The sequence below is a fragment of the Mobula hypostoma genome, chromosome 6, assembly GCF_963921235.1.
Source record: "Mobula hypostoma chromosome 6, sMobHyp1.1, whole genome shotgun sequence".
In the NCBI taxonomy this organism is placed as follows: Eukaryota; Metazoa; Chordata; class Chondrichthyes; order Myliobatiformes; family Myliobatidae; genus Mobula; species Mobula hypostoma.
In genome coordinates, this window is record NC_086102.1 from 168,750,062 (window position 1) to 168,762,995 (window position 12,934).

General features: G+C 38.9%; 1 protein-coding gene across 9 annotated transcripts in view; it reads left to right on the forward strand.

Annotated features, from left to right (window-relative positions):
• Positions 1-12,934, forward strand: part of myo3b (myosin IIIB) — a 488,192-nt gene that overhangs the window by 460,581 nt on the left and 14,677 nt on the right. Inside the window, exon 36 of one of the 9 annotated variants that reach the window (XM_063052212.1) lies at positions 7,388-7,495. The exons of the other annotated variants lie outside the window; for them this stretch is intronic. The gene's annotated coding sequence lies outside the window, so the exon portion shown is untranslated. Of the gene's footprint in view, positions 1-7,387; positions 7,496-12,934 lie in introns of those variants that run through there. 9 annotated transcript variants of the gene reach the window in all.

Consider the following 12,934-nt stretch of genomic DNA (forward strand, 5'->3'; position numbering starts at 1 on the left):
TAGAACATAGATCATTGTAGAGTTCAGTACAGGAATAGGCTCGTTGGCTCACATCGTCACACTAACACTAAATTAAATCTCAAAAATAGACTTGAATATAACACAAACATCCAAACACAAGAAAATTGTAGACATTTAGAAATACTAAAGCAATTTCTCTGTATTTATTATTGATTCTCCTGTTCCATTATTCAAGAAGAAAGCCAGAAATAATTCTGGAGACTATAGACTCAAGAGTCTCACACAAATGGCAGGGAAGTGACTGAAGAGAATTCTTATGGATAGGGTTTATGAACATTTGGAAAGCCATGCCCTAATTAGGGAGAGCCAGCATGGCTTTCTGCGGGGCAGGTTGTGTCTTAGTAACTTGATTGAGATTTTTGATGCGGTGACGAGGGTGAGTGATAAAGGTAGAGCTGTGCATAATGTTTACATAGATCTTAGTAAAATGTTTGACAAGGTAACTCATGAGAGTCCCATCCAGAAGAATAAGATGCATTGGATCCATGCTGAATTGGCTGTTTGGATTCAGAAATGGCTTGCCCATAAAAGACAGAGGGTAGTGGTTGAAGGTACTTATTCCAGCTGGAGGCTCATGATTAGTGGTGTTCTGCAGGAATCTGTAATGGGACCTCTGCTGTTTGTGATATATATAAATGAACTGGATGAAAATGTAGATGGTTGGGTTAGTAAATTTGCAGATGATATGAAGATTGGTGGTGCTGTGAATTGAGAAGAAGACTGATAAAGAATACAATAGGATATGCTGTTGCACATACAATCAGAAAAATGGCAGATGGAGGTCAACCCAGCCAAATGTGAAGCGTTGCACCTTGGTGGGTCAAATGAAAAAAAATCAGTACACTGGTTATGGGCAAGATCCTTAACAGTGTTGATGAGTCAAGAGATCTTGGGGTCCAAGTTCATAGCTCCTGAAAGTGGCCGCAGAGATTGATAGGGTAGTTAAGAAGGCATATGGCATGTCCTAACCTCTGCTTTAAATATGCCCAATGACTTGACCTCCACAGCCATCTGTGGCAATGAATTTCACAGATTCACCATCCTCTGACTAAAGAAACATAGGAAATCTACAGCACAATACAGGCCCTTCAGCCCACAATGCTGTGCCGAACATGTACTTTACTTAGAAATTACCTAAGGTTACCCATAGCCCTCTATTTTTCTAAGCTCCATGTACCTAGCTATGAGTCTCTTAAAAGACCCAATCGTATCCGCCTCCACCACCGTTGCCGGCAGCCCATTCCACGCACTCACCACTCTCTGCGTAAAAAACTTACCCCTTACATCTCCTCTGCACCTGCTTCCAAGCACCTTAAAACTGTGCCTTCTCATGCTATCCATTTCAGCCCTGGGAAAAAGCCTCTGACTATCCACATGATCAATGCCTCTCATCATCTTATATACCTCTATCAGGTCACCTCTCATGCTCCGCCACTCCAAAGAGAAAATGCCAAGTTCTCTCAACCTATTCTCATAAGGCATGCTCCCCAATCCAGACAACATCCTTGTAAATCTCCTCTGCACCCTTTCTATGGCTTCCATATCCTTCCTGTAGTGAGGTGACCAGAACTGAGCACAGTACTCCAAGTGGGGCCTGACCAGGGTCCTATATAGCTCTAACATTACCTCTTGGCTTCTAAACTCAATCCCATGGTTGATGAAGGCCAATGCACCATATGCCTTCTTAACCACAGCAGCTTTGAGTCCTGTGGACTTGGACCCCAAGATCCCTCTGATCCTCCACACTGCCAAGAGTCTTACCATTAATACTATACTGTATTCTGCCAACATATTTGACCTACCAAAATGAACCACCTCAGACTTATCTGAGTTGAACTCCATCTGCCACTTCTCAGCCCAGTTTTGCATCCTATTGATGTCCCGCTGTAACCTCTGACAGCCCTCCGCACCATCCACAACACCTCCAACCTTTGTGTCATCAGCGAACTTACTAACCCATCCCTCCACTTCTTCATCCAGGTCATTTATAAAAATCACGATGAGAAGGAGTTCCAGAACAGATCCCTGAGGCACACCAGTGGTCTCCAACCTCCATGCAGAACTTGACCCATCTACAACCACTCTTTGCCTTCTGTGGGCAAGCCAGTTCTGGATCCACAAAGCAAGATCCCCTTGGATTCTATGCCTCCTTACTTTCTCAATAAGCCTTGCATGGATACCTTGTCAAATGCCTTGCTGAAATCCATATACACTGCATGTACTGCTCTACCTTCATCAATGTGTTTAGTCACACCCTCAAAATATTCAATCAGGCTCGTAAGGTACGACCTGTCTTTGACTAGGCCACACTGACTATTCCTAATCATATTATGCCTCTCCAAATGTTCATAAATCCTGCCTCTCAGGATCTTTTCCATCAACTTACCAACCACCGAAGTAAGACTCACTGATCTATAATTTCCTGGGTTATCTCTGCTCCCTTTCTTGAACAATAGAACAACATCTACAACCCTCCAATCCTCCAGAACCTCTCCCATCCCCATTGATGATGCAAATGATGAAATTCTTCCTCATCCCTGTTCTAAAGGGATATCCCTCTTTTCTGAGGCTGTGCCCTCTTGTCCTAGACTTTCACACAAGAAGAAACATCATCCCCACATCTACTCTATCTAGGCATTTCGATATTTGGTAGTTTTCAATGAGATTTCTCACCCCCCCCCCCCCCATTCTTCTAAGCTCCTGCAAGTACTGGCCCCCAGCCATCAAATGCTCCTCAGACATTAACCCTTTCATCATCCAGAATCATTCTTGTGAACCTCTTCTGGACCCTCTCCAATGGCAGCACATCTTTTCTGAGATACGGAGCCCAAAACAGCTAACAATACTCCAAATGCGGTCTGACCAATACCTTATAAAGCCTCAGCGTTACATCCTTATTTTTATATTCTAGCCCTTTCAGAATTAATGCTTTGCCTTCCTTACCACTTGCTTAATCTTCAAGGGATCCTGCATGGGACTCCCAAGTCCCTTTGCGCCCCTGATTTCTGAATTTTCAACCCATTGAGAAAATAGTCTAACCTTTATTCCTTCTACTAAAGTGCATGACCATTCACTTCCATACACTATATTCCATCTGCCTCTTCTTTGCTCATTCTTCTAATCTATCCAGGTCCTTCTGCAGACTCCTTGCTTCCTCAACACTACCTGCTCTTCCACCAATTTTTGTATCATCCGCAAACCTGGCTAAAAAAATATTAATTCCATCATCCAAATCATTGACATATAGCGTGAAAAGAACCAATCACAACACTGACCACCTTGGAACACCAATAGTCACTGGCAGCCAAACAGAAAAGGCCCCCTTTGTTCCCACTCTTTGCCTCCTGCCAGTCAGTCAATCTTCTATCAAAATTGTTGCTTCACTAAGCTTTTGGAAGGGTATACTAAAGAGATTACTGAGCAAATTAAACGCATACAATGTGATTTGCACAATTGCAATTCAGAAACTGTACTTCGCTAATTGCATTGTAAAATACTGAATCCATGTTAACACATACAATTGAATTGTAAACACTTGTATTAATAGGCATTAAATTGTGGTCATCCAATATATAATATTTTACTCGAGATCAAATGTCTCCTGACCCACAAAACCTACAGGATGCATTTCCAGCATTCTCATTATTCTTCAGAAAGTTCAAAAATGACCACAGCTGGCTAGCTGCATTTAATGTAGCCTGCCTTTCATCTCTTCAAATATATTTTACTGCTTCTTATATTCTTCCTCCTCTACTTCCTGAGTAAATCCTTCTTCATTTTTCACCAATAGAGTGATTTATAAGTAAGCCATTTCTTATGCCTATGCTTTGTACCCTCTTCTTATTAATGACAACAGAGATCTGGAATAACTATTTAGTTTGCACAATACTACAAATCTTCATTGACTACATCATTAGGGGTTTTAAACGTAAAATCATGGTTATGATCTTCCACCAGGCTTTATTGATATCACCCAACAGCAGCCAAGCTAACACAAATGATTAAGGAATTTCAAAAGTAGATTATGTGGAATGCAAATCAAGTTTCTACAAGCTTTTGCACTTTATCAAAAACAAGAGGTAAGTATTCAGTTCAAACTAATCAGTGTTGTTAGATATAAGTCTTCAATAATTATGTTCATTTGAGGATGTGTAGAAACTCTTTAAGCAAGAGTTATTTGTTTTAGGTGTAGAGTGTAAGGGGATTTTTTCCAAATCCTCTTAAGTACTGAGCTGCTATTATACAGTAATCAACTGGTAGTCATTACTGCATAATGGTCAGCAGCTCAGTACCTTAGATTGGTATATTTTTTCCATTTACACTTTTAGTAGTATATTTTTCCACTAGCATTTGATAAAGACAAATATTTTCATTGCAGTATAATATTGTTGAGAAATTGTAAATGAAAGTATTATGAGAAGATTAGATTCAAATCAATCAAACTTGCTTGTGTTATCCGGAAGAACAGATATATCTTATTGTCAAGAATGCTTGCACATCTTTGAATGTAGTTTTTTCCTGACCTGCCTGATACTATACTAGGTATTTGTCTATTAGAATAAAGCATGAAACAATTTACGGATATTTTACTGTAATAATGATCAACATGATTAATTGTAATATTTCAACAAAATATGAAAGAAGAAAAGTATATTCAACTAATTAAGCCAGTTCCTCCTTTGCAAGGTGTTTGATTTGGCTACTCAATCCTTTATTTAACCTCTCGAAGAAAGCTTCTGAAAATTTCTTGAGATTAGTTGAGTTTGCCTGAGTAAACATGTAAGGACTTAAACATCATTATGTTCTTTCAGTACAAATGGTTTACAATTTTAAGGATAGAATTTACAAGAATGGGAGGAGGATCTGGAAAGGCTATCTTCCATTGAAATACCCGGTTGTTAAATAGAACGATTGCATTTATAATCATGATTCATAATAACAGGCAATCACATTGATTGTGAAGGTAAAAATGGACAAATATAATATGATTTAGCCTTTGAGAAAATAATATAATGGTAGATATGACCCATTCTGCAACCACAAGCAAGGACTGGGTCTGGATTTTTGCATGTTCAAGGAACTTAATGTGATTAAGAATTTTTGATCCTAATTAGTGCTTAGTTCTGAAGCATTTTGTAATAACTTTACCGCAAAGTTAAGCTATACATCATATGAACTCATTCCTACAAAGTTAAAAAAAATCAGATTTTAAAATCCTTGTTGCTTTTTAATTCCAATTTTAAATCATTCTGTTTTACAACATCTAAAACTAGAAATGAGAAGAAAGATTTTTCTAGATATATAAGCATATTTACTGAGTTTGTACAGGAGATCAGAAGTCAAAACAGCCATGTACTAATGAACTCTGCTGAAAAGTAGCTAGGTAAACATGAATAGAAGGTGCTAATAATTTATTTATCTAGCACTGAAAAAATAGATCAAATTCTTCTTAAACAATTGAATTTTGCTAATGTTCACATTGACATTATTATGATCAAGTTCAATATTTACTAATTTTACACTCCAGTATCAACAAAAAAAACAATTTTTTGTTGAAATTACCAATATTTTGTGTAAGTTAAGGTTAATGGGAATTCAAGATTCACATTTGTTTTTCAGAAATGGCATTAAAAAAGCAATTATTTTATCCAGGAATATTTTGACATATTGCATTGAAGATACTGATCAGATATTGCTTCTCCGTTATTGTACATTACGTGGCAAACTGACTTATAACATTTCTTGGGGAAACACGCGTAATCCTGCTTTTAGAGACTGAACTACCACACACATTGTGAACTTTGGTTGAGGTGCAATGACCTATCCCTCCCTGCCTGGCCTCAGGGCAATAAGCATTATGACTTAGGCCAACTCTTAAACATGCAGGCTGTGTAAGCCTCAAAGCTGGAATTGTGGTATCATATTGCAGAAAATAGCTCCAAAATTAGAGAGGCCAAAGTTTTGATCTCTCCCATGTTTGGAGGGTGAACAATGGCATCTTCTGTTGCAGCATGACATCAAAGCTCTGCTGAGTAGCCGCCAGAAGTATTAGTTTGTGGCAGATTACTGTGGAAATTCACAGATGTTGTTCTCCTATGAGACACTGAGTTTATGATTCAAGTACACAGTAGCCTGAAGTATTGGATACTCTATGAAAAGCGAGTGCAAGACTGTAGTTATAGTCCCAGACCGGGATCTATGAAGTACAATGCAAGGCCAGCAGAATTGCTTTGTATTACTACCTGGACATCACAGCAGGTCACAGTAAGGTCAGCTGCAAAAGAGTCCTATGTTTACATGCTTGGACACGTGCTTATTTCTGTTGACAATACAACTTGTTTTTGACTTTAGGAAGTGATGGATTCTTTCATAATGCTGACTATTTTGGAAATAAATTCGCCACGCACTGCCTGGAAAATATTCAGTTGCAATATTAAACCAAAACGGAATTATACACCAACCAATTCAATCTGAAACTATTTTGAAATGACCATCTAGTTAACATTACAGTGGATCCTGGTGAATTGGGCAATCGGTTAATTGGGGCAGCCTGTTATTTGGGACAACTAATCGAGAAAATTGCTGGGATTCCCTTCATTTATTTGGAACATTATGCCACATAATTAGGGTAGGAGACTGTTGCCGAATCGCCTAATGGCCACAGAAGGGTGCTCAGACTAACTAGTGTCAGTCACGCCATTACAGTTTTTAAATAGCATCAGTTACATATGTTTATGTTCAAAAAGCTGTGATTTTTGTTGCTGATAGTTGGCGAGAAGCAATAAGACAACTCTGAACCATTTTTATACCTTTGTACCTATTTCTATGAAACTTTGGCTAATTGGGGTAGCTGCTTAATTGGTCCAAAATGTACTGGTCCCAATGTGTCCCACTTAACTAGAATCTATTTCATTTCATTTCAGATATCAGATTATGACATTATTAATGTTTTTTTTATGTTGCATACCCACAATTAGTAGCAGAACTATTTAAAGGCTAGTTGAACTGGAACCCCGAACAGATGCAAGACTCTTCATCTGATTTAGTACAAGATCTATTTCATAGTGGAACATGGATTATAGGTACAATCAAATCACAAACAGCTGTAACATGTGGCATATGCTGATCTCTAACAGGTGTCCTGGTTGTAAAAGTTTTGGAAATAAAAGCAGTATAATTTAAAATAAAATTCACAAGTTTCAAATGTAAAAAATATCCAGCAAAATTTCAATGAACGAATACTGTAACAAAAGCTTATTTACCATTAGTTTCAAACATAGTTTTAATTCCAAACTGCTTTGGTGATATGTTCTGCACCCTCAAACAATTAATTTCCAAATGTTCCCACTTTCCCTTTGGATTACAGGGTCACCCAAGGTCGTATTGAATGTCTGAATTGATTGATAGTCAACCACTTCTGATTTTGAACTAGCTACATTGAAGTCATAGCAGAAAGTGATTCTGGCAAGAAATCAGAGTGCTTCTTGAGTTATAAATACAAATTTAAGTAATTTTGAATGTAAAATAATATCTTGCCCACAAATGATGTAAAATCAGTAGTCATTGATTTTCACAGTCTTGCAAAATTTTGTTTATGGTTGAGATCCTGAACTATTATCAGAAAAAAGAACTTTCGCCACCTTGATTATGTCAAATATTAAACCTAAGTTGTTTTAGGATTCAATTCTTCCATTTATGCTCCTTAGTATAACTGTTGCATAAAGATCAGGCTATATCATTTCAGTGCAAAACCTTGTTCTAGGGAGCACCATTTCCAGTTTGGAGAGTGGAGGAACAGATGATGGACAACCCAGAAATTATGGCAGATACTACAAACTGTAGATTATAACTACCCTGAAATGAATCAGTAGAAGAAAATAACTGGCAGGGTATTTCAAATAAATGAGACAGCATAATATGCGAAGACTATCCTTGGCCTATTACTGAGATTGAGGTTGTGCTTGCCAGGGACTTGTGGGATTCATAGTCCTTGTGCAGGATTGCCTAAAGGTTAACTGGCAGGTTGAGTCAGTGGTAAGGAAGGCAATACAATGTTAACCTTCATTTTGTAAGGATTAGAATATAAGATCAAGGATGTAATGCTAAGGCTTTATAAGGCATTGGCCAGACCACTCAGAGTATTGTGAGCAGCTTTGGAACCCTTATCTGAGAAAAGATGTGTTGGCATTGGAGAGGGTCCAGAGGAGGTTCACGGGAATGGTTCTGGGAATTCTGGGTTACTATTTGAAAACATTTGATGGCTCTGGGCCTCTTCTCACTGGAATTTAGAAGAATGATTTGGGGGGGGGGGATTCTCTTTGAATTGTACTGAATATTGAAAAGTCAGCTCCATCCTGGGTACTCACCTACAAAGTATCAAGGACATCGTCAAGGAGCGGTGTCTCAGAAAGGCAGCATCCATTATTAAGGACCTCCAGCACCCAGGGCATGCCCTTTTCTCACTTTTACTATCAGGTAGGAGGTATAGAAACCTGAAGGCACACACTCAGTGATTCAGGAACAGCTTCTTCCCCTCTGCTACCTGATTACTAAGTGCACATTGAACCCTTGGACACCATCTCATTTTTTTAATATATAGTATTACTGTTTTTTTGCATGATTTTTAATCTATTCAATATACATATACTGTATAAAGTATACTGAATAAGATTTATATTTTTTCTTCTTCTATACTATGTATTGCATTGAACTGCTGCTGCTAAGTTAACAAATTTCATGTCACATGCCAGTGATAATAAACCTGATTCTGAATTCTGAATTCTGAATAGACTGGATGTGGGGAGGATGTTTCCTGTAATGGGTGAGTCTAGGACCAGAGGGCACAGCCTCAGATGAAACTTCTTTATGCCATTGACCAATACCATTAAGCAAGGGGTCCATGGACACCAGGTTGGGAATCTCTGGTCTAGAAGAACGTCCATTTATAACAGAGATGGGGAGGAATTTCTTTAGCCAGAGGATAGTGAACCAATGGAATTCATTGCCACAAGCGTCTGTGAAGGCCAAGTCATTGAATATACTTAAAATGGAGATTGATCGGTTCTTGATTAGTCAGGGCACCAAAGGTTACAGGGAGAAGGCAGGAAAATGGGGTTGAGAGGGATAATAGATCATCCTTGATGGAATGGTGGAGCAGACTCGATGGACCGAATAGCCTAGTTCTGCTCCTATGTCTTATGGTCGTATAGAACTGGGATTGAGCCTTTCCCTTCTATCTTCCAATATTTTATGATTTTCGAGACCATATTGTAATACCTTTGAACGAAGTGATGCATTATGCTTGCCCATAACTTAATTACTTTGCTATAGAGAACATTGTTCTCTTTTCTTATTTAGCACCTATGATAGTCCATCTTCTGTTGGCTGATGAGCAGAATTTCTGGAATTATAACAAAACTTTTGATCACATGAATAGAAAGGAAAATTTGGAGCAACTTGCTTCAATGCTGTACATCTCTTAGCAACTAACTCAAAGGCATACAAAACTGGGGATGCAGAGTACTTATTGTAAAGAATGTAAACTGATTTTATTTTTCAAAGAATCTCTTACCTGGACTGCTCAGAGGTCATTGGATATCTACAGCAGTAGTATACATTTGTTTCTAGTTGGCAAAGTGAATCACATCTGATGCCACTTAAATGAACATGGAAATTTTGAACTTCTGAAAAGTACTTTTTTTCCTCTGATGTTACACTTCTTCTCTGGTTGCTCATCAGCTTGCGGCATGTTCCCAGTTGGGAGATCTGTGGATGAACTTGGGCAAGGTTAGACTCCATTCAACTCATTGAACAGGAACAATTGTGAGAAAGAGGGAAGCCAACGAGGATATTTAATTTTTTAATTAACTTAAATATTATGAAGTACTTATAAGTGAATGTCAGATACATTCACTAACAATTCAAGCTCTTTGACAGTTTTCACGTCCTGGATACTTGATTTAACCAGAATGCCCAAAGCATTGCTCGGGCACAGAATTTCCCATTTACAGTTGTAAATGTGTTGTGCTCTGCTGAATAGGAGTACACTCCAGGAACTTCCTTCACTTGAACCCGGTAAGGGGCAATGAGTTTGGGCAGGTTGGCCTAAAACATTCCATGGGTTGCATGCTATGCACCACTGTTTCAGAATGTATCTCAAGGAGAGTCTTCAATGAGTTTCTTTCAACTTACATTCTGCAATAAAAAGAATATTAAAGCCTCCACCAAATAGAATGCTGAAGAACAGCAAAAATACTTTGTGAAAAACTTTGATAAGTGCATGAAGATAAAAGGAATAGAGGAACATAGTATCAGGGCAATAGTGAGAGCTGAGCTGATAGGAGATTTAAGGGGATCTAAGGAATGTTGAGTCCATCTGGCTAGAAATTAGAAATAGTAAAGAGAAAAAAAAACACTGGTGGGAGTTGTTTAGAGGCCACTGAATAATAACATTACAGTGACACGGGCAATAAGCCATGAGATATCAGAAGCATTTAAGAATGGAATAACAATTGTCATGGGGGACTTTAATATGTACATAAATTGAGCAAATTAGGTTTGACAAGGCAGTCTTGAGGAGGACTTCATGGAATGCATCAGTGTTAGCTTTCTTGAACAACATCTTAGTAAACCTGGAAGGGAAATACTATCTAAGATCTAGTCCTGTGCAAGAAGATGGGGTGAACTTGACATTTTTTAGTTGGGGATCCTCTTGGAAAAAGTAATCTTTTTAAGGCATCCGTTAGTCTTGCAAGACCATGGATCTGCACCTGGAAAGTCTTCACTCTCCAGGGCGCAGGCCTGACCAGGGTTGTATGGAAGACCAGCAGTTGCCCATGCTGCAAGTCTCCTCTCTCCATGACACCAATGTTGTCCAAGGGAAGGGCATTAGGATCCATAGGGCTTGGCACTGGTGTCGTTGCAGAGCAATGTGTGATTAAGTGCCTTGCTCAAGGACACAACACGTTACCTTGGCTGGGGCTCGAATTTACAACCTTCAGGTCGCTAGTCCAATGCCTTAACCACTTGGCCACGTGCCCAAGTAATCACAGTATGATTAAATTTCTCAAACAAATTAATGGTGCAACAGTTCAGTAAAAACCATGTATTATGCCTAAACCAGAGAGACTACAATGGGATGAGATAGGAGCCAGCTAGCATAGGCTGGGAACACAGCTCTAAAATTGAGAAACAATGTAAGAATTGCAAATAGATTTTTCACAGTCTTCAAAAAAATTATATTGCATTTAAAAGCAAGGGCAGTAAGGGTAGGGAGAGCCAGACTTGGGTAACTAGGGAAATAAAGGAAGGCATCAAACTAACAGTTCATACATACAAAGTTACAAAAGAGTAGTGGGATGTTGGGAGATTGGGAAAACCCTAAAAAGCAACAAAGAACCACTAAACAAGCAACAAGGAAAGGGAAGTTCAATTATGAGAGTAAACTAGCACAATATATTAAAACAGATAGTAAAGGATTTCATAATTATATACAGCAGAAAAGGGTGGCTAAAATGAACCTAGATCCCTTAGAAAATAAGTAAGTGGAATTAACATTAGGTAATGTGGAAATGGCCAATGCCTTTGTGTCTTATTCGTGATGGAGGCTGCGTCTAACATGCCAAAGAGAAATTCTATGGATACGATGGGAGGTGAGAAGCTTGATACAATCGCTGTCAATGAAGAGGCAGTGATGAGCAAATGAGTGGACCTAAAGGTAGACAAGTCCCCTGGTTCTGATGGGATGCACCCCAGGGTACTAAAAGAAATAGCAGAAGTTATCATCGATATATTTTTCGTAATTTACCAAAATTCTCTGGATTGTGGGCAGGTCCTGGTGGACTGGAAGACAGCAAATGTCACGTCACTATTTTAACAAAGTTATAGGCAAAAGGCAGGTAACTATAGGCCAGTTATCTTAACAATGCTTGAAGTTATCATTAGGAAAAAATATCAAAGCATATGCAGAGAAGTGTTTCCATCAAGCAGACACAGCATAGATTCATGAAATGCAAGTCCTGTTTGATAAACCTACTGGAGTTCTTTGAGGGTATAATGAGTGCAGTGGATAGAGGAGAACAGGCAGGTGTTGTGTACTTGGGTTTCCAGAAGGTATTTTATAAGGTGCTGCATAAAAGACCTATCCATAAGATAAGGATGCATTTGCAGAAGGCATTTGATAAGTAGTGCTCTTTAATGTGAGGGATGTACAAGTACACTTAAAAAAAGAAATTTGGAGAACAGGAAGAGCTCATGAGGTAAGGTAAGGGTAAAGGAGAATCCTGAACAATTCCAAAGTATGTTAAGAGTAAAAGGGTAGTAAGGGAGAGACAAGGTCAGTGTGCTCATTCATGTATGGAACTACGGAAAATGGCTGAGGTCACACCTGAATACCTCTCATATTTGTTCGCCATGGAAAAGGACATGGAAGCTCACGAGTTCAAGGAAAAGAACAGCGATTTCCTGAAACATAACAGCATTATGAAAGGGGTACAATCTTGAGTGCATAGAGATGAATACGTGTTTGGGCCCTGATCAGGTGTACCCTAGCACATTGTGGGAGGCAAGGGGAGAGCTTACTGGGCCGCTGGCAAGATTTTGGTAACTTTGTTAGCCACAGGTAAGGTAGCAGAAGACTGGAGGATACTATTGGGTCTTTATTTAAGAAGGGCTTCAAGGACAAACCAGTGAACTGCATGCCAGTCAGCCTAATATCAGTGGTGGGGAAGCCAAGACAAGGACTGATTAGGGATAGTTGGCATGGTTTTGTTCATGGAAGATTATGTCTGACAAATTTGAGTTTTTTAAGGAATTGGTCAAGAGGATTGTCGAGGGCAGAATGGTGAACATTGACTGCATGGACTTCAGTAAGACCTTTGACAAGGTGTTGCATGGGAGGCTGGTCCAGAAGTTT